Source organism: Lepus europaeus, chromosome 2 (genome assembly GCF_033115175.1).
Source record: "Lepus europaeus isolate LE1 chromosome 2, mLepTim1.pri, whole genome shotgun sequence".
NCBI lineage: Eukaryota > Metazoa > Chordata > Mammalia > Lagomorpha > Leporidae > Lepus > Lepus europaeus.
The window spans coordinates 138,049,903-138,071,596 of NC_084828.1; the positions used below are offsets into that span (position 1 = coordinate 138,049,903).

General features: G+C 46.3%; 1 protein-coding gene and 1 pseudogene across 1 annotated transcript in view; both read left to right on the plus strand.

The window, feature by feature from the left end:
• SLC9A9 (solute carrier family 9 member A9) overlaps positions 1-21,694 on the plus strand; it is a 625,461-nt gene that overhangs the window by 79,757 nt on the left and 524,010 nt on the right. The gene's annotated exons all lie outside the window — the stretch shown is intronic.
• LOC133752999 (small nucleolar RNA SNORA51) lies at positions 7,046-7,170 on the plus strand (annotated as a pseudogene).

Here is a 21,694-nt window from a genome sequence, read left to right on the forward strand (position 1 = left end):
AAGTAAACAAGATTGTACTAGAAGTTCTTCATGAAAATTATAAAAACAATGGAAGATATTTGCTGAAGGTCTGAGATGTTCTTCCCAGTGGCCTTTGATGCTATGGATATGTAAGAATGAGAAGGGTCCTTCCCAGTTGAGTTTGATAAGACATTTGCCATGAAGCTATCTTCTGTCCACCAAAACACACACACACACACACCCCTTCTGGAGTACACACCAAATCACCGAAGGGCAGTGCCGCCTCATACATGCATGTGTTGGAAAGGGGTGAATAAACGTGCCCAGTACAGGAAGTTGAGGGTGGGTGAGAGATCCTTATCTTCCAAACTCCTGCTGCCCAGTCCTGCCCAAGGATATCCCACTGTGACCTGAACAGCATGCAGGAACTCTGGCCCCGGTCCTCAGCCCAGCCTCAGCCCCTGTCCTCTGGGAATGTCTAGAGATGCAGGCAGGGGCACGCCTCCAGAGTGCGCATGCTCTGCACGCCCTAAACATATTCTTAGCATGGTTCTCAAGACAGTCTCCAGCGGGGCACACCAGATCATAGGGTGCTAACACCACAGGGACTGCTTCCCTGTGGCTTGCAACAGTGGCCCTGACTACCAAATCTTTTAAGGATCATTTTGCAACAATGCTAATAAATTGAAATAATAGAATTATGGGACAAGTGGAAGAAGCTTTAGAACTCTTCCAATCTACCCCTCCATTTATAGGTAAGCAAAGAAAGACCTAGCTGTAGAGCTAATCACATTTGCAATTCCTAAATCATTAAAGCAATCACCCACTGTGTTTAAATGTATGAAGAGGGCAGACCCTATGTGGTAGGCATCCTTCTACGGTGGGACTCCTTTCTTTCCATCCACATGTGCTGATAGGCATTCCATTCTTGCTGTCTGATTTTATATCCTTGTCAATTCCTTCTCTTATCCTCAACACGAGGCGCTTTGTGCCTTTCTTTCCTCTGACTGTCATCTTTCTGTGTCCTCAACTCCAATTCTCCTTTGCTCACAGCTCACTTTTCCAATCAGAACTTCCTCCAAGTCCTAGGCCATTCCAAAGCTTGATGTCCATCCCCTGAGGGTTATCCACTGCCTTAGTAATGCATAGCAAGCCACCACAAAACTCAGTGGCTTAAGCCATTAACAGCTCAAGGGTCTGTGGTCAGGGATCTGGACTTTGCTTTGCTGGGTGATACATATATTGGTTGATCTTCCTCAGTGTCTGATAAGACAGGAGTGAATGTGCCACATGCCTCTCCTTGCAGGCTTGCCCAGGTGTGTTTTCAGGGTGCTGGCAGAGGTATGAAGGAGGAAGCAGATATATGCAAGCCCTCTTTTTAGGCCTCTGCTTAAGCCAAGCCTGGTAGCAACCCATTGTCCAAAGCAAGCCACAGGGCTGAGGCCACAGTTAGGGTGAGAGAACACCTCAGGGCAAAGGGACAGACATTGAAGAAGAGGGACTGTCAGCGCAGCATCCCGAATACAAACTCAAAGGGGACCTGAAGGTACTAGTGAATGTGACTGCACAGAGCACAGGGCGACTTTGAGACACAGATTTATATCAGTGATTCGTATCAGCAGTCACAGGATTATATTTATCTTAGGCACATTCTTTAGCATCAGCTGACAATTGATGCCTTTCTTTTTTCTTTTTTTTTTTTTTTGCATTGAAGAACAACCAATATCTAAATAAAACATTTAATTCAATTTAATAGGCATTTATTACCAAAGATGATAAATAAGCAGCTAGCCTGTTGAGTGGCATAATTATAACAAGAGGTCCCTACTGAACTCCTATGGCCCCCTCTTTTCTTTCTTAGGCAGCACATTGACAGTATAATAGTCTCGTAGGATCTGAACCCAAGGAGTTAGAAACTAGGGATCTTAATTTAATTAGGGATGGACTGTGGTGCCTGAACCAAAATACCAGCCATAACAAAACACAAGATGGAAAATTCAGTGAAAGAGCCCTTAGCCTCTCCAGGACACTGGAGGCAGGGAGTGTGCACCTGACAGTTTTGAGAAGTCCGTCTGAGGGCAGCAGTCAGCCCTACAGGTGGGAGTGCAGCCTGCATCACGTAGACTTGACTTTCGTCTCAGTCCATTTTTGCTTCTGTAAGAGAATACCTGAAACAGACTGATTTCTGAAGAATATTCATTTTATTTTAAAATCGTTTTTAATTTTCATTTTATTTGAATGTCAGAGAAACACACACATGCGCACACACGCACACACACACACAGAGCGAGCCAGGATTAGGTCAGGCTGAATCAGGGGCCAGGAGCTTTGTCTAGGTGGCAGGGACCCAAGTACCTGAGCCGTCACCTCTGCTTCCCTGTGTGCACATCCTCACAGTTCTGAAGGCCGAGAAGATCATTATCAAGGTGCCACGATCTGGGGCCGGCGCCGTGGCTCACTTGGCTAATCCTCCGCATGCGGTGCCGGCATCCCATATGGGTGCCGGGTTCTAGTCCCAGCTGCTCCTCTTCCAGTCCAGCTTTCTGCTGTAGCTCGGGAGGGCAGTGGAGGATGGCCCAAGTGCTTGGGCCCTGCACCTGCATGGGAGACCAGGAGGAAGCACCTGGCTCCTGGCTTCGGATCAGCACAGTGCCAGCCGTGGCGGTCATTTGGGGAGTGAACCAATGGAAGGAAGACCTTTTCTCTCTCTCTCTTTCTCTCTCTCTCTCTCTCTCACTGTCTATAACTCTACCTGTCAAATAAAAAAAAAAAAAGAGAGAGAGAGAGATGCCACGATCTGGCGAGATCCTTCTTGCTGTTCCCTGAGATGCTGGGAAGCATCGCATGGAGAAAAAGGTCAAAGTCACTGCCTCCAGCCCATTTACAATCAGCGTTAGCTCATTTGGGAGGGTGGGGCCCAAACTCATGATCCAAACACTTGCCATTAGGCCCCACTTTCCAAACTGTTGCACTGCGGATTAAGCTGCCAACACGTGATTTTTCAAACCATAGCACTTTCCAAGGACAGAAATGATTAGAAGTGTTCTATCTGGAAAATGGCACAATACCATTGAAATATTAGTCTATGTAAAAATGGGCTATGTGCACGTTGAGAATAATATGTGTACATACTTAGCACAGAAAAACCAATTACTAATAACCTAGGAAACATGAATGCTCCTATTTTAAAAGGAGTAATTCTGACTTCTCAGGCTTCTGATGAAGGCATTTTGTGTGCAAAAATCCAATGTTTCTGACTTGATGGCCCCATCCCTAAGTTTCCTGTGTTCAGATTTTCGCCACAGAGCTAGCACCTCAATGATTCCACTGGGTGGAGCTCCTGAGCCTTATTCCATGTTTCCCAACACAAATCAGGCAATGTGAAATTTTATTTTGTTCTTTTTTTTCTTTTTCATGACTTCTTTTCCTTTCAAAGATTGCAGAGTGAAATTATTTATTGGTTGGTATATTAAAGAAAATCTGGCATGTACAAACAAGCACTTCAAAGGTTCTTAGTAACACCTATCACAGGAAGCTGAATTGATACCAGACACCAGGAGTGTGAAATCCATGATGATATTTTATTATCAAAGAGAAATAGAAGGGGCTTGTGCTTTTCTTTAAAACCACAGTGACCACATCACACAATCAGTTACTTGAACTGATTGGTTTATAAAGACATTTACCTTAAATCAGACAGCTGGATGCTTTCAACACAAATTTCCTTTTTTCAGAGTCTAGGGAGATAAAGTCAGGATGAAAAACACAGAAGGATGCAAATTGCCCAGGCTTGGGAACTGATTGGCTTTGCTTTGGTGCCTGACACTGATGTTCAAAGGCCGTTGTGACTGCCACCCATGCATGGTGCCTGGGTTCTGGAGGAGGAGAGCAGGGGCACCTTTGGGTCACAAGAAGGGCTCTGCACATGGAATAGGAGAGCCAGTATTAGCTGCCAACAACAGCCCCCGTGAGGGGCTGCCTGGGTCTTCTATAGACATCTACAGGCTCTCCCAGATGTCAAGAAAACCTTAGAACAAATAGCTCCATCCCCTCTTCTTTTTACAAATGGAGCTCAGAACACAGCATCTGTGAACAGCAGAGCCTGGACCAGGAGGGCCCTACAGGGCACAGGCATTCTCTGAGCTGCTTCTCCCTGAGGCCACATGAGGCCCTCCGCTGCACGCTGCCTCCTAACGTTGTGACGCCCACAGAAGTCAGCCCCAGAGCCTTCTTGGCAGGATGTAAAGAGCCCTAAGTCAGGAACATCAGTAGGTTCACACGCTACCAAATTGTGTGAGCTTGCTCCGTAGGCCTCCGCCTTGGCCTTGGCGTCTGGCACCTGAGTAGGCTGAAGCAGACTGCGTCCTCCTCCAATCTCCATTGATCCTTAACCATGCTAACTGCTCAGGCGAGCCCACGTCAGCTTGAGACAATAGTCCTGGGCTGTAGCCTTGCCTCCCTCTCCCTCATGAAAACAGTTCCCGGCTGGCGCCACGGCTCACTAGGCTAATCCTCCACCTGCGGCGCCAGCACTCCGGGTTCTAGTCCCGGTTGGGGCACCGGTTCTGTCCCTGTTGCTCCTCTTCCAGTCCAGCTCTCTGCTGTGGCCTGGGAAGGCAGTGGAGGATGGCCCAGGTCCTTGGGCTCTGCACCTGCATGGGAGACCAGGAGGAAGTGCCTGGCTCCTGGCTTTGGTTCAGCGCGGTGCGCCGGCCGCAGCAGCCATTTGGGGGGTGAACCAATGGAAGGAAGGCCTTTCTCTCTGTCTCTCTCTGTCTAACTTTGCCTGTCAAAAAGATAAATAAATAAAATAAAAATAAATAAAAAATAAAAAAAGAAAACATAGTTCCCTTGGGGAAGTTGCTTTTGTGATCACCACAATCATAATGCAGCCCGGTACAAGGTTTCATTTTCAAACAGAGAAGTTACACTTCCTTCAGGGAGCTATTTCAATTATTGAGGGCTCCAATAGAATTTAATTTTAAGGAAACCAATAGGCTATCAAAACAGCCCAAACACCATTAAAAGTGAAGTTTATCCTGCATAAGAAATGGTATTTATGCACCAGATGTAATGGCACTTATTGTTAGAAATACGGTGATGTGAACCATTTCCATAAAGGCAGTGTTCACTATCTTCTCCAGATGTGCTTGGAGTATAATACTCATGGGGAGGTGACACCTAGAGGACTGAGAGGAGAACTTCACAGAGGGGCATATCCTGGTTCTGAGTCCATACATTTGCTGGATTCTGGTATGGGGGTATTCCACGCAAGTTCAGGATAAACTGCTTGCGGTATAGCTTGCAGTGGGTTTGGTTGGGTTGCTTTGTTGCCATTCCTTCCAGTAGAAGAAGAAGGTATGCTGGTGCCTGTGATGGTCTTATTCTAAGAGCAAATCTCGGCAGGATTTAGGGAAAAATCCCTCATCTGGAAGAAGACAGAAAATGTTGATGAAAGGAGTAAAGGATTAAGACAGTGACATAAATATGGGAGATGGAAACCACATCTCGGAGGTCTCTGTGGTATGTTAGTTACGTTCTTGGTGTTAAGTGACAGAAACCAACAGAGTAGCTGAAGCAAAGCGGGGTGTTTTTGTGAGGATACAGAGCATCTCATCAAATCTGGTGACAGAAAGAGCTTGGCCTGAGGAAGCACCTGGACAGAGGAGCTGGCTAAGCCTGAGAACTCGGGTGGCGCTCCCCTCCTGCCTCGCGTTTGCATCCCTCCACTTATTCCCCTTCTCTGCCTCTTAGTAGAGCCAGAGAGAAGACAGCAGGTGTTCTGGCCACCGCATTGACAGCTGCTCAGCAAAAGAAGCCCTGTGCTGGGTTATCTCCGTACCCATCTCAGGTTCTGCAGAAAAGACTGAGTGGACTGACTGGGCCCTGGGCCCACCTTGGCCTGAACAGCACTGACCTGGAGAGGAAGTGACTTGGGGAGGTAGCGGTGCCTTTCCGGGGCTGTGCCACCCAGGGAATAGCAGAGAGTGTCAGATGTGCCAGGAGACAGTGTGGCCTAATGGTTAAAAGCAGGGATGAGGCTCACACACCTTTGTGCAGATCTCTGTTCTGTACTCCCTTGTACTCGTGTAACTTTGGACGAGTGACTTAACCCTCTCCACCTTAGTTTCTTCAGCTGTGAAAAGAGAGTGCCCATAGTGTTGTCGAGAAGGTGAAAAGAGCTAAACCATGTAAAAGTTGCCAGCACAGTGCCCACAGCACAGTTGTTGATACTGTGATTATTAGAATATGCAGATATTGAGAAAGAAACTGTCCTGCTGCCTGGAGCCAGCTTCTGAGGCTGTAGGAACCTGTTAGTAACCTCTTATTTGGCAATCCTTGTCAATAAGTGTTGACATTACATTTAAAATTACATTTAAAGGCCCAGTTACATAGTAAGGCTTAGAGCATAGCTTCAATGACCCCTGCTACCCTTTGCTCTTCTAGCAGACCCACGTTTAGAGTCATGTGGGCCTCCTGAATCGTCCCTGATCTGAGCTTCCCGCTCTGTTTCCTTCTCTGACCCTCCTCTGACTTGAACATTCGAAGGCGCAGACACCTGTATTCCCATCACTGCTGCCTAGGCTCATTTTCCCTCTTCCAATAACAACTTTAAGTCCAAGCAACTCGAGGCCTGCATATCCCCAGTCTTCCTGATCTTCTTTATTTTTTTAAAAGATTTTATTTATTTATTTGAGAGTTAGAGTTACAGTGAGAAGGAGAGACAGAGAGAAAGGTCTTCCATCCACTGGTTCACTCCCCAAATGGCTGCAACAGCCGGAGCTGCACCGATCCAAAGCCAGGAGCCAGGAGCCTCCTCTGGTCTCCCACATGGGTACAGGGGCCCAAGGACTTGGGCCATCTTCTACTGCTTTCCCAGGCCATAGCAGAGAGCTGGATTGGAAGAGGGGCAGCTGGGACTAGAACCGGTGCCACAGGTGGAGGATTAACCTACTGCACCACAGCGCCAGCCCAACTGACCTTCTTTAAAACTGTGAAGGTCCTTTTTTCATCATCGCTCTCAAATAATGGCTCTCCACTCAGAAGAAGAAAAAAAAAGAGTCCTAATTTGAGAATTCGCATGGGCACCCTGCTGCCTACCCCAGGTGTTCTTGCACTGACTACAGAGAAAGAGGACACAGAGTAAACCTCTCAGCACATCTCAGCCCAGGACTTGGTCTGGTCTGTGTTATGAATGTGGGGACAGAGTTGGGAAAAAAAGTGATATTATAACATGCATCATTCAAAAATAATTTCTATTTCTGAATGCAGCTCTGTATGATAGGGATGTTAACTAGGTTGACTGGTAAATGAACAAGGGTTTGGGAACCTATCTCTCTACGTAAGTTTTTCATTTAAAGAGGCTGATTCTATCCATAATGGCAACCTTGGGTTAGCGCAGGCTATTGACCAAGGGTGAGCACTGGCCTCATTATACAGAACTGGATGTTACAAATGGTCGTCATTAAGATAGGATCTACCTGTAGTTAGGGGCCGGATATACAAAATGTAGAATTTCTCAAGTTGGACTTTCCAGCAAAGGTCCAAGGAGATGGAAGAGGATGAAAGGGAACAGCTTTGAAACCTGTGTGGCTGTGGCTCTAACAAGGATGACTGGCTCAGCCCCCTGCCCCTGCTTTCCCTGCAGCTCCCTCTACCCAGCAGCTGCACTGGCTGGCTCTGGATCATCTCCTCCTTCTCCTTATCTCATTATCTTCACATTTCCTGCCAACCACCTCAGGGTACTCCTTCTAATCCAGTATAAAACAAAGAAAAGGGTCACTGATTAGGTTGTACTTAACCCCTGTAAAATCATTCCTTTATTATGAAGAAGCCAAACATGGAGGGTGAGGTATGGAAATGACAAGGGTTGGACTACGGTAGGCATGGAAGGGGTAGGAGAGCCTGGGAGGAAGAGCCCCCTCTTAAAAAGTCTGGGAGAGGAGCCAGCGCCGCGGCTCACTAGGCTAATCCTCCGCCTTGCGGCGCCGGCATACCGGGTTCTAGTCCCGGTCAGGGCACCGATCCTGTCCCGGTTACCCCTCTTCCAGGCCAGCTCTCTGCTGTGGCCAAGGAGTGCAGTGGAGGATGGCCCAAGTTCTTGGGCCCTGCACCCCATGGGAGACCAGGAGAAGCACCTGGCTCCTGCCATCGGATCAGCGTGGTGCACTGGCCACAGCGCGCCTACCGCGGCGGCCATTGGAGGGTGAACCAACGGCAAAAGGAAGACCTTTCTCTCTGTTTCTCTCTCTCACTGTCCACTCTGCCTGTCAAAAAAAAAAAAAAAAAAAAGTCTGGGAGAGGGACTTTTTTTTTTTTTCCTGAAGGATATCATGTTTTTAGTTAATGGTAAACCCAAATATTCACCGACTTGCAACGCACAGGAATTCCTGTACAGCGAAACACCACCATACCCTATGTTCTCTAGTTCTACTTAGCAGAGTAAAATCCACTGATTGTTTAGATCAGGGTTCACAAAATGGCTGCTGAGCCAATGGCTGTGGCCAGCAGTTGTGTTTTGTTTTCTCTGAAGATTTTCTTTTCTTTTTTTTTTTTGACAGGCAGAGTGGACAGTGAGAGAGAGAGAGACAGAGAGAAAGGTCTTCCTTTTGCCGTTGGTTCACCCTCCAGTGGCCGCCGCGCTGATCCGAAGCCAGGAGCCAGGTGCTTCTCCTGGTCTCCCATGGGGTGCAGGGCCCAAGGACTTGGGCCATCCTCCACTGCACTCCCTGGCCACAGCAGAGAGCTGGCCTGGAAGAGGGGCAACCGGGACTAGAACCCGGTGTGCCGGCGCCGCAAGGCGGAGGATTAGCCTAGTGAGCCGCGGCGCCGGCCTTCTCTGAAGATTTTCTATAACAATTCAAATCTGTATGGCAGGAAGATACATTTTCCATTTCCCCACCTCTCTGTTGTTTTTCACCATTTAATTCATTAATGCTGCTCACTCAGAATGTGAAGGCTTTCAAATCCTGTGCTCTGATGTGGATTTATCGGTTCCTCCTACAATTTACCTAAGCCCCTGCAGAAAGTATTTTTATTTTGTACATTAGCTTATACATGATTTACGCCTTTTCTAAAAGGCTTTGAAGCAGTTTACAGGAACAGGACAATTAAAAAGGGAAATAGAATCATTTAAGAAATCAATTAAAAGGAGTTAACTACCAGGATTAATTAGTTACTTCAGGCAGATATTTAACTCTGTGCTTCCTTGGATAAATCACAGGGTGGATTACATAATTCTCTTTGTTCAATAAACAGAAGCATATACCTTTGGAGAGAAAGAATTCTTGAGCTGATATCAAAGTCTAAAAATATTTGATTGCACTAATTTTATGTGATATCTCCGTTAATATTTTCAGATACTCTGTATTTATTGCTATGAAAAGAGATTATCCATCTAGCAAACCTACGTTTTCCCCAAAGTGCCCTTGGTTCTGATGTGCAAAGGTGTGGAGAGCCAATAAACACTTTTGAAAATACAGTTGTTCCTTGGTATTTGTGGGACATCGGTTCCAGGATGCTCAGGGATTCCAATGTCTGCAGGTGCTCAAGTCCCTTACATAAAATGATGTAGTATTTGCATATAACCTATGTAATCCTCCCATATACTTTTTTTAAAAACTTGAAGTGTATGCATATATTTTATAACACACATTTCCATGAGTTTTTTTTAAGGATTTATTTATTTGTTGGAAAGTTAGAGTTACACAGAGAGAGAAGGAGAGGCAGAGAGAGAGAGAGAGAGAGAGGTCTTCTATCCACTGGTTCACTCCCCAGTCTGCAATGGCTTTGGAGCTGCGCCGATCGAAGCAGGAGCCAGGAGCTTCCTCCAGGTCTCCCACGCTTTTGCAGGGGTCAAAAGGACTTGGACCATCTTGAATCGCCTTTCCAGGCCACAGCAGAGAGCTGGATTGGAAGTGGAGCAGCTGGGACTTGAACCCGAGTCATATGGGATGCATATGGTATTGCAGGCAGCGGCTCTACCAGCTACGCTACAGCACCGGCCCCATCCCATATACTTTAAACTACCTGTAGATTACTTATAATACCTAACATAATGTAAGTGCTGTGTAAACAGTTGCTATACAGCATTGTTTAGGAAATCATGGCAGAAAAAAAAAGTCTGTGCATGCTCATTGTACACGTTTTTTATTTTTCAAATATTTTCACTCTGTGGTTGTTCGAATCCATAGATGCAGGGCCCATGGTTGCATAGGGCTGATTGAGTGTAATTCTGAAAATCTTTGGACATTGATATTCACATTTTTAATATAGGCAGGGTGAAAGATCATATGGATGTTGATGCCAGAGTTTTTCAGGAAATGTGAGGCATAGACATTTTGGACCTACGGCAAGTTTCTTCTTGGAATCTCAGTTTCCTCTAGATTTATGTGATGTCCTTCATCTTCTCTCCATTTTTTCTTTCCTTTCCTTTTTCTTTTCTTAGAAGCTTAAAGAGAACTTAGAGCCACTTTGCTTTAACTTCTTGATTGTTGACACAGCTCTCTCCCATCCTTCCCCATGATACATTTGAAAAATTATGCACACACACTTGTTTGCCTACACAACGGTACTTCAAAAAGTTCATCAGATAGTAAATTAAAAAACAAGCTTATTTGGATGCAAAACGTTTTGAAGTCCATACATAGTTTTTCCATAATACACATTTTCCATGAATTTTTTAAAGATCCTGTGTGTGTGTGTGAACTGGAGTATGTTTGGCATAATATTGTGACACTATTTTTACTCTCTTTGGAAATGACTTTAATCTCATTGGAAGTCAGGGGGGTATATACTATAAATAAATTAGACAATTAAATGTGATATTGTTAGTGTTTTTCAGGAATCCTGCCATATTTTCTTCCATCGTCCACCTGACTGTTTAACAGAACACCTCAAGGTGGCCATCATGCAGCATCACTATAAACATGCCTTGACTGTCTTGAGCCCTGGTGTTTCTGACAGGGCTCTAGCACATTTTTAAAACAGGAGATCTTACACATTTTAATATTAAATGACCATGACCAAGGTTGCATACTGATGCAGGCATCCCTTCTTTCCCTGTGCCCTTGGATGTAATGTGCAAAAGTCCTCCTTGCTCTGAGACGCCCGTGAACTTGTTAAACACTGGGGAACACACCTGCGTCAAATACTTGTTTGCGGGGGATCACCAATCTTACAGGCATGCGTCATAGTGTGGATTCAAATGTGTCCGGCTTGGAGAAACCAAGGCAGGGAGCCTGGATGTGCTGCTGAGAGGGGAAGGGCATTCGGTTCAATTTGCAGGTGGCTTGGGGGCCACTGGAGAGCAGCCTGCCTGCTCCCTGTGCTCTGAGAAGGTCTAGAGGCTCCTAAATCACCCGTTGTGCAAACACCTCTTCACTAGCAAGTTGCAGTTATAAGATTATATGTCCATAGAAGGTTTTGATGGTGCCATAAACCACTCAAGCTTGGCTTTTACAATTTATTGGAACATCAGCTCCCCTCAAGGGAATTACTGGTTGATAATTACCATTTGTCCGGGCACCATAAACCAAGTCAAGTGACTTTGGGCTGCTCTAAAGGCTCTGTTTGGGCGTGTGTTTTATCAAAACTGAACAGCTTAACACACAGGAACCATGCCACCGTGGGGTTCACGTGATGCACAGACTGACCCATCTCTCGTCACTGTCCACTCTCGTCCTTTTGCAGAGGTGCTTCAGTGGTAGCCAGCTTTCCTTTTGAACATTTCCAGGAGCCTTTGTTTGCGCCATCTCTGGCTTTGTCTTAGGACTCTGGCTCAGTTTCCGCCCTTCTATCTCTCTCCCCCTTTCCTCTTGCGGCTTCTGCCTCTGTCTGACTCGTCCCTTTGAGTGATGCAGCCTTTTCAGCAGCTGGCTCACGTGGGGAAAGCCTATTCTGCACAGAGGCCCACTGAGGCTCCCACGTCAATACGGCAAATTGATGGCAGGTTGAACACATTTCCCAATTATTGTCTGCAGGTGCTTTTCAGACCAAACAACCCCCAAAACCCTTCACACACAAGAAAACACTCCCCTGGCAAAATGATCTTGTTGGGAACGTGTAAAGAAAAACCTAACAAAAGAAGCATAAAAAAATGTGCACTGGAAAGAGCTTCCCAGCCGCAGACCTGATTCCTGCTCAGGGGGATAAGAGCAGGAAGAGAGCCCCAGAGCTTTGTACCCTGACCCCGTGGTTCCCAAATTGGGACCAGCTTTTGCGAAAGAGCAAGCGGCTGCGGGAACACCTTCGTGTACTTGTCATGGTGGTAGACAGCTCTTGCTATGTTTTCATCCTTTCTGTCCTTTCCCTGCCTGCCTGCTGCCTGCTGGGCATCCCGTCTCCACACCTGGCTCAAGAGGCTCTCAGATTTGAACTCTGAAAGGTGTGTCCTAAACTCTGGAGGATGTTAGGGCCTCCAGCACCATCTCCTGGCTTCTAGAAGGAGAAAGAGAAATCCTGAGACCTGCAGAGGTGACTGAATAGAGAGGAGATGCAGCTCCTTGTTGGTCTGTCCCCTGTGAGCAAGCAGTCTCTCCAGAGGTAAACATGACACACTTGACTTTTCTCTCTTCAGTAAAGATCTTTATTCTCCTTTACCCCCTTTTCCCTCCTCTCTCCACATAAGGTATTAGAAAATTGGTTTCAAGACCTTCTTTTTTCTTTGAATGCTTGCTTTTTATTTATTTTTATTGACTTGAAAGGGAGTGACACAAATCTTCCGTCTTCTGGTTCATTCTCTATTCCCAACAGCCAGGGCTGAGCCAGGCTGGAACCAGGAGTCCAGAACTCCATCCAAGTCTCTGACATGAGTGGCAGGGATCCAGGCACTTGAGTTGTCATCAGCTACCTCCCAGGCTGCATTGGCAGGAAGCTGGATTAGAAGTGGAGTAGCCAGGGCTCCAAACAGACACTCTGGTATGGATGAAGGTGTCTCAAGTGGCAGCTTAGCCTGCAGTACCACAACGTCCACCCAACAAGACCTTTCCTTACATCTGTTATTACTATGCTTTTGTGGGCTGTACTGGTAGTGAAAATGATCCCTGCCAGGCTAAGGATGAATGTGGCTTAGGCTTAAGTGGAACAAGTCCCCTTCATGCTCATCCATTCGGTCATGTCCATTTATAGTGAGGGACAATCAGGCTCACAAAGCTGCCTGACCTGCTGTAGCACATACAGCCACCATCCCCAGAAGACCTTCTAATGTTGCATTGGGTGATCACCATGGGGAAACCCCAGTTGTGCTCAGCAAACAGTGTCCTGGGGGATACTAGCTGCTGGCAAGAGGCTGGTGTTGCACTGGGTGAGGGCCTCTGTTGACTTCCCCTCTTAGAAGAATTCCACCTTGTTCTATTCATCCAGAGAAGGGACCATGCTAATAACAGGAGGGGGGGAGAGAAAGCAGAACTTTTCATCGATGCTGGGTGTCCTTGTAAAATCCAGCCAATCTGCTGCTCTCCACCACCTGCCTGCATCTGATGTGAGCAGCGTGAGACGACTACACCTATTTTTCACATGAGCCATTGCAATTTCAAGGAGGCAGAGCAGCCTTCCAAAGGTGGCAAAACACAAGACAGCAGAGCGACAGCCTGCAGGCAAATGTGAGCTTCCTAAACGCAGAGCAAAACTTCTTGGAGCCATTCTGTTCCTGGAGAGTGGAAAGAGAGAAGGAGCAAAGGAGTGAACTTCAAAGAAGTGTCAATAAAACATTCCCTCTGCTCTGATTTTAATCTTCTCATTGGCCGCTTTCTGTGAGGGGGTACCTAAGTGAGTGGATTTGCCTACTCCTTCAACAAATCAAAGCTTTTCAGAACAGGATCATCGGTGGGGACTCTTTACCCCAGGAAACCGTAATTGTAGGTAAATATTAATTCCAGAGGAAGGCCTTGGAGCCCATGAAGTGCAGCAATAATGTGCCTCCAAGGAGCCACTTTTCTTTTCCATACCCTTTGGAGGCAGATTGTGGGAGCAAAGCTTATCTCCCATTTTTATCCTCCTGAACAATGCTCTGCTGACTGCTAGTTAAACCGAGCTGCCTTGAGCTCAGCACAAAAGGCTCTTTTCAGAGCATCTAACAGATAACTTTAGAAAAAGCCAAAGAACCCTTTTCACACAGCTCTCCTGGTGCCCTTTCAGAAGTAGGGGCTCTGCACTAGCAGCCAGGCCTGAGATGGCTTTGGGGGACAAAGACATCACCAAGTATCGGGTGCACACTCTTGCTTTAAAGTTGCCGCCATCCTCCTGCCCCTACCTCTGCTTTTCTTGTGTAGTGCAACCCCAGCTCTGCGAGACGGGCAGGCCTGCTGTGTCGTCGCTCCTTTGTATGTGGGTCGGCGAAGCACAGCCAGGCTCCCCTGGGTTGAGTCCCGTCTCACCTTCACAGGGAGCGGCATCTGAAACTCAGGGTCCCGTCCGGAGGGTCACAGCACTGTCACTGGCTAAGGTGATGACGCAGAAACAGAGCGCCCAAATGGGTTGCGGCCGTGTTGGCTGCGCTGAAGACAGACGGACAGACAGATGGACGTCCAGCTGCTGTCTGCTACTGAGACGGAGCTTGGGCATCTCCTTTTCCTTCCACAACCAGGGCGGGGCCGGTGCCCCCTCTGCTGCTGCAGCTAAGGAGATTTCTGAGACCTCTGTAGTTTATTTTAAAATCTCGGAACATGACTTTGAAGTGGGACTACTTTGAAGTCACTTGGAACCTGTTTCTGACGAGTGTGGTGAGCGTATTAAGGGGCTGTGAAAGAGACTGTGGATGGAGGCGTGGCGCTCTCTCCTCCGCGTCCCCTGTCCCTGCCTCCCCCCAGCCTGCCTTGTTGGCCGGGACAGACTCACTGAGAATCCCCCAGGCCCTGGCCCAGAATGACAACTCAGACCTGAGGGGAAAGGAAAACATTGTCTTCTTGTTCCAGTGTCCTGGCTACTGCTGCCCTCCGTGTCCGGCGGCTGACTGTCACTTCCTTTCAGGATTGACCAGTTCATGCCATGCCACATCATGACTCTGACCTTAACCGTCCCGAATGGAACTTCCTGTCATCAGGGTCACAGTTCAGCTCCCCGGAGCTGACTCTGAAGCAGAAGTTAGGGAGTACTGTTGGGATGAGAGCAGCGGGAGGGAGGCTGGGGTGCAGGGCTCAGAGGGAGAAACTGAGCCGCAATGCAGTCACACCACAAAGCCCAGCTGACCCATTGGGTGGGGGACCCTGGAATCAAGAGAGTCTCTCAGTGACACAGGAGGCCAGGCCTTTATACTGTTTATACCATTGGGTGCTCCTGGAAAGAAGTATTCCCTTGAGGACAGCATTGTGACACAGTGGGTTAAGCCATGGCTTGCAACGCTGGCATCCCAGATCAGAGCCCTGGTTTGAGTCCCAGCAGCTCAGCTTCTGAACCAGCTTCCTGCTAATATGCCTGGGAAAGCAGAGGAAGGTGGACCAAGTATTTGGGCCCCTGCCACCCATGTGGGCAACCCAAATGGAGTTGAAACCTCCTGGCTTCAGTCCGGCTATACCTTGGCTGTTGTGGCCAGTTGGGGAATTAGCCACTGGATGGAAGACCTCTCTCTATCACTTCGTCTTTCAAATAAAATACAGAAAAGAAAGAAAGAAAGAAAGAAAGAAAGAAAGAAAGAAAGAAAGAAAGAAAGAAGGAAAGAAGGAAGGAAGGAAGGAAGGAAGGAAGGAAGGAAGGAAGGAAGGAGGGAAGGAGGGAAGGAAGGAAGGAAGGAAGGAAGGAAGGAAGGAAGGAAGGAAGAAAGAAAGGAAGGGAGAAAGAAAGAAAGAAATGCACCCTTGGGCTAAGCAACTTTCTCCAATGAAGGCTTCCCTACAAGGGACTGAGAGCTGAGAGCCACCTTGGCAACATAAGGGTCACAACTCCAGCATCCCTGAAGGGAGTCATAGACCAGGCATCATCTGAGCCACCACTGTCCCCTGGTCAGCCCACCCAGTGGGTGGGACAGAGACATCGTGGTGGTGTTGTGCGTGTGCTGGGTGTCCAGAAACGATGCCCTTTGTGAGTGTGCGGCCTCCTAGCAAGAACCTGATTCCACAGTGGCACCAACAGCTCCCTTGACTCACCCTGCAGTAGCAAACCACGGTCCCAGACAAAGCTGCCTGTCAACAGTGTCTTCATCCCTCACTGAAGCTGGGTGTTCTGAGAATTGTGCCAGCCAAGGAGCAGAGCCGGCATTTAAACACAAGCAGAAGCTTGCATTTCAACAGAGAGAAAAACACACAAATATTTATCTAATGCCATTATTAAAAGAAATCCACTGCCCATACAATTGCAGTCCAAGAGGCCCACTTCATTAAAATGCAGAAGTTCTTGTGAAGTACTTTAAACTTTCTCTTCAAAAGGTTCTTTCCTTCAGGGGTTTGTGTTTGTTCTAAATATGCAACATACATGATCTTCTATCTGTGGATATGGACATTCATGTATTTTTCTCCATGCTTTCGTCCCATTTGACTATAGAATATTGTCAGTAATTATTACCTAACAAAGTATCACCAGATAACATCGTGAACCATTTTCATCCATTTTACCAAACCAGGACAGCAGGCAGATTTGCCTACACAGGTGAGGGAAGTGGAGAGTAGAATTATTCAGTGAATTTGATTAATGTTTATGTCAGAGCAGGAACTAATGTATCAGTAATGGGGAAGTTCAATTAGCGCTTTCATTAATTAGACTCCTGATTTTCACTCTATTGTGAAAGATAATTATTTGTTAGCTTTGCTTGGAACCTGGGTTAAGTCCTTGATTACAGGTATTAAAAAACTACAATGTAAAGGAGGCTGGGCTCTGGCAGAGATGTGCGGCTGGGACAAGAGAAGATGCCAGTGAAAATTCAGACACATTGTCATTTGCTGAAGTCATTAAAAGCTTCATTGTCAGAACAAAGTTCCAAATAAATGATGAAAACTGAAGATGGGGTTGTGGGTAGGACCTTGCCTATGAGTTAATTGTCTTCTTCTGCATGAATAGAGGACTGTCTTTAACTGCAATAACGACCATAGAGTAGCCTGCATTTACCAAGCTGAATTTAGAGCCTCTGTCTCTTTCCATGTCTGCTGGGAGCTTTTATTCTTACAATGATATACCTCGTGATAAATATTAAGATTTTGGAGGCTCAATCATACAGGAAAATGGAGTAGTAGCTTCAGGGGAGCCTGCTTAATTTAGATTTCTGTCTCTACCCACTGCTAGGGTTTAATCATACTCACATTTCAAAGGCAGAATGATTTAAACCCCCAAGCATCTGCATATAGACTTTCCTTTTGTTGCTTATTTTAGTCCAGCCAATGGATCTCAAACTTCAGCATGCACAAGGATTACCAAATGTGAACATACTCTTAAAATCAGAAAAACTGTACCTCTGGGTTGGAATTGTGGCAGAGTGGGACCAGCTGCTGCCTGCAATGCTGGCATCTCATAGGAGTGGTTCATGTCCTGGCTGTTTGCCTTCTGATCCTGCTCCCTGCTAATGTCCTGGGAAAGCAGTGGAAGATGAACCAACTGCTTGGGTCCCTGCTATCCACATGGAAGACCTGGAAGGAGCTCCTGGCTCTTGGCTTTGGCCTGGCCCAACCCTGGCCATTATGGCTATCTAGGGCATGAACCAGCAGATGGAAAGATTTCTTCCTTCCTTCCTTCCTTCCTTCCTTCCTTTTTTTTTTTTTTATTTGACAGAGTTAGACAGTGAGAGAGAGAGAGAGACAGAGAGAAAGGTCTTCCTTCCATTGGTTCACCCCCTAAACTATGCCGATCCAAAGCCAGGAGCCAGGTGCTTCCTCCTGGTCTCCCATGCGGGTGCAGGGCCCAAGCACTTGGGCCATCCTCCACTGCCTTCCTGGGTCATAGCAGAGAGCTGGCCTGGAAGAGGAGCAACCAGGACAGAATCCGGCACTCATATGGGATGCCAGCGCTGCAGGCGGAGGATTAACCAAGTGAGCTACGGTGCCAGCCCCCTTTCTTTCTTTCTTTCTTTCTTTCTTTTTTTATTTTTTTTATTTTTTATTTTTTTTTTTATTTTTGACAGGCAGAGTGGATAGTGAGAGACAGAGACAGAGAGAAAGGTCTTCCTTTTGCCGTTGGTTCACCCTCCAATGGCCGCCGCGGTAGCGCGCTGCGGCCGGTGCACCGCGCTGATCCGATGGCAGGAGCCAGGTGTTTATCCTGGTCTCCCATGGGGTGCATGGCCCAAGGGCTTGGGCCATCCTCCACTGCACTCCCTGGCCACAGCAGAGAGCTGGCCTGGAAGAGGGGCAACCGGGACAGGATCGGTGCCCCGACCGGGACTAGAACCCGGTGTGCCGGCGCCGCTAGGCGGAGGATTAGCCTATTGAGCCGCGGCGCCGGCCTCTTTCTTTCTTTCTACCCATCCCTCTCTCTCTGTAGCTCTTATTTTCAAAACAAATAATCTTTTTTTTAAAAAAAGAATAGCTGTACCTCATGCACCGATTAAGTGATTTTCAAGACAATTTTGATTATCCGAGAATTATACTAAGAAGCAAATTAACTATTGAGCCATTTAGGCCTAGAAATCAACCAAACATCAAATCTTTTATCCAAACTAATTCACCCCAAACTTAGCTTTCAAGTATGACACAAGATGACATGCTACTAGTAAAGTATTGACATTTAGGAATGACTTGTTTATTAATTTTGAACGAGCTAGAGAGCATTGTACATTAGTCCCATACAGTGCCGTGCTTCATCTTTGGCATCTGGGGATGCTGTCCTGTGTGGGAGAGTAGGAATTCCAACTAAGTCTCCAGACATGGAATTCATAGACTTGTTGTTTGACTCTGTAGTCTTTTGCTGTGGGTTGTGACACTTAAATTGCAATAGTGTTTGTGAAATACGATTTTGCAGCTTATTTTCATCTTTACTTTAACCTATTTATACCTATTACTCTTTATACCTCTTTCTAAAAAGGAAGAAAACAAGAGAAGTGGAAGAAAACATTTCAATTATGCATGATAAAGAATGACACCATAGCTATTTCTATTCTTAACAATATAACAGAGGCAGTGACACCAATTATGACAGACGCATTCAGCATTTATGAATATTAATTAAGGGTAACCTGCAAATATATAATAATTTGTGTTCACAATATTTATAACAATTCTTTCAAACTTCTTTTTTTTTTAAAGATTTTATTTATTTGTTTGAAAGTTAGAGTTACAGACAGTGAGAAGGAGACAGAGAGAAAGGTCTTCCATTCTCTGGTTCACTCCCCAAGTGGTTGCAATGGCTGGAGCTGTGCCAATCTGAAGCCAGGAGCCAGGAGCTTCCTCCAGTCACCCACACGGGTGCAGGGGCCCAAGGACCTGGGCCAACCTCTACTGCTTTCCCAAGCCATTGCAGAGAGCTGGACTGGAAGAGGGGCAGCCGGGACTAGAACCAGTGCCCATATGGGATGCTGGTGTCGCAAACAGAGGATTAATCTACTGTGCCACAGCACAGGCGCCTCAAACTTCTTTTTTTAAAAAAGGTTGATTTATTTATTTGAAAGACAGACTTACAGAGAGGCAGAGGCAGAGAGAAAGAAAAAAAGAGAGAGAGAAAGAGGTCTTCCGTCCACTGGTTTACTCCCCAGATGGCCACAATGGCCATAGCTGCACTGATCTGAAACCAGGAGCCAGGAGCTTCTTCCTGGTCTTCCATGCAGGTACAAGGGCCCAAGGACTTGGGGCATCTTCTTTTGCTTTCCCAGGCCCTAACAGAAAGCTAGATTGGAAATGGAGCAGCTGGGATTTGAACCATTACCCATATGGGATGCCAATGGTTTTACTAGCTATGTCTCAATGCTGGCCCCTCAAATTTCCTTAGTACTTTATATTAATAACTTTATTAATATTATCCATAAAGCAAGTGAAAGCCTGAAGGAAAATACTTTTTAAAAAAGATTTATTTATTTGAAATTCAGTTACAAGGAAAGAGAGAGATCTTCCATCTGCCAGTTCACACCCCAGATGGCCCCAATAGCCAGGACTGGGCTAGGTGGAAGCCAGGAACCAGGTGCTTCTTCCAGGTCTCTCATGTGGAGGACAGGGGCCCGAACATTTAAGGCATCTTTCATTGCTTTCCCGCCATTAGCAGGAAGTTAGATTGGAAATGGACCAATGGGACACAAACCAGTGCCCACAAAAGATGCCGGTGTAGGAGGTGGAGGCTTTACCTGCTACACCACAGCAACAGCCCTGGAAAAAAAGACTTTAAATAAATTAAGGTCAGTTATAAAGTAAAGTGTCATATATAATTATTTTCTTTGAATATATTCATATGCTTATTTAATACTATCATAAACATTGTTACTATGTTTGGAATTTTGGGTCTATAATTTTGGCTTATTCCTGTCTTCAATTAACGTGATCTTCATTGTAATATCTTTTAACCCTATTTCAGTTATTTCATATAGTTTACATAAATCTGGTATTATCTTTAAGTCTTCTGAAATTTCCTTATGAAGAGTGTGTGTGTGTGTATGTGTGTGTGTGTGTGTGTTTGGGAGGAAGGATGCTAGTAGCCAGGAAGCAAATACATAAACACATTTTTTAAAAAAAACATAGGCATCTGTGGTCTTGTATTTCTTGTATGGAAGTATTTGAATAAATAAAAGAATGTAATCAGAAAGAAAGCTTTCAATTTTATGCATGATAAACATATGTATTGAACATATATATGCGTTGGGCTTATTAGATGTACTTCTCACCTACTGAGAAAGAAATGATAGGTGAAACAAGGCCTTTGATCTTGTGGGACTCTTCATCTCTAGGAAAAGACAGAACACATAAGGTCTAACTACTCCTTGACCAAAAGTGGAGGAAGAATAGGCACTTGCCATGAGAAAGGTCCTTTGTGTTGTCAAGTCAACAAAGTCAAAAGCAGTAAGAATATAGTAAGTCCCAGAAAATTTCACAGGGATGCTGGATTATGTTATGGGAAAGAGAAAGACTGTTCTACCCTTGGGTGTTCTGGAAGCAAGAAGCAGTGAAGGGGCCGGCGCTGTGGCGCAGCGGGTTAAGGCCCCAGCCTGCAGTGCCGGCATCCCATATGGGCACTGGTTTGAATCTCAGCTGCTCCTCTTCCGATCCAGCTCTCTGCTATGGCCCGAGAAAGTAGTAGAAGATGGTCCAAGTTCTTGGGCCCCAGCACCCATGTGAGAGACCCAGAAGATGCCCCTGGCTTTGGATCAGCTCAGCTCTGACAGTTGTGGTCATTTGGGGAGTGAACCAATGGAATGGAAGACCTCTCTCTCTCTCTCTGACTCTACCTCTCTCTGTAACACTGTCTTAAAAAAAGAAGAAGAAGAAGAAGAAGAAGCAATGAGCCCTCGGGGTCATGAATCACACATCCTGTCAGAGGGAGTCAAGTGGAGAGGCCCACATAAATGGTTCTTATGTGAGTTGGTGGACAATTCATTAGACAGCCCTCCCACCCCCCACCCCCAAAGAAGAACTCCATGTCAAGTGTACATTCAAGAGAGCAAGCACAGTGTAAAAACTGAGAACAGAGCAGGCAACCAGTCCTGAAGGTCCCTTCTCTTGGGGCCTCCATACTACCAGTAGGAACAGACAGTCAATGAGTAAACAGGCAGACAAACTGTAGGGCAGGATGTGACAGTATGCCTGTGAGTGCAACAGCACCAGGTGGCAGGTGGGCTGGGTCTCCAGTCACAAGAAGATGTGAAGGCTGGACCTTTCAGGTTGATACAGACTCTCCA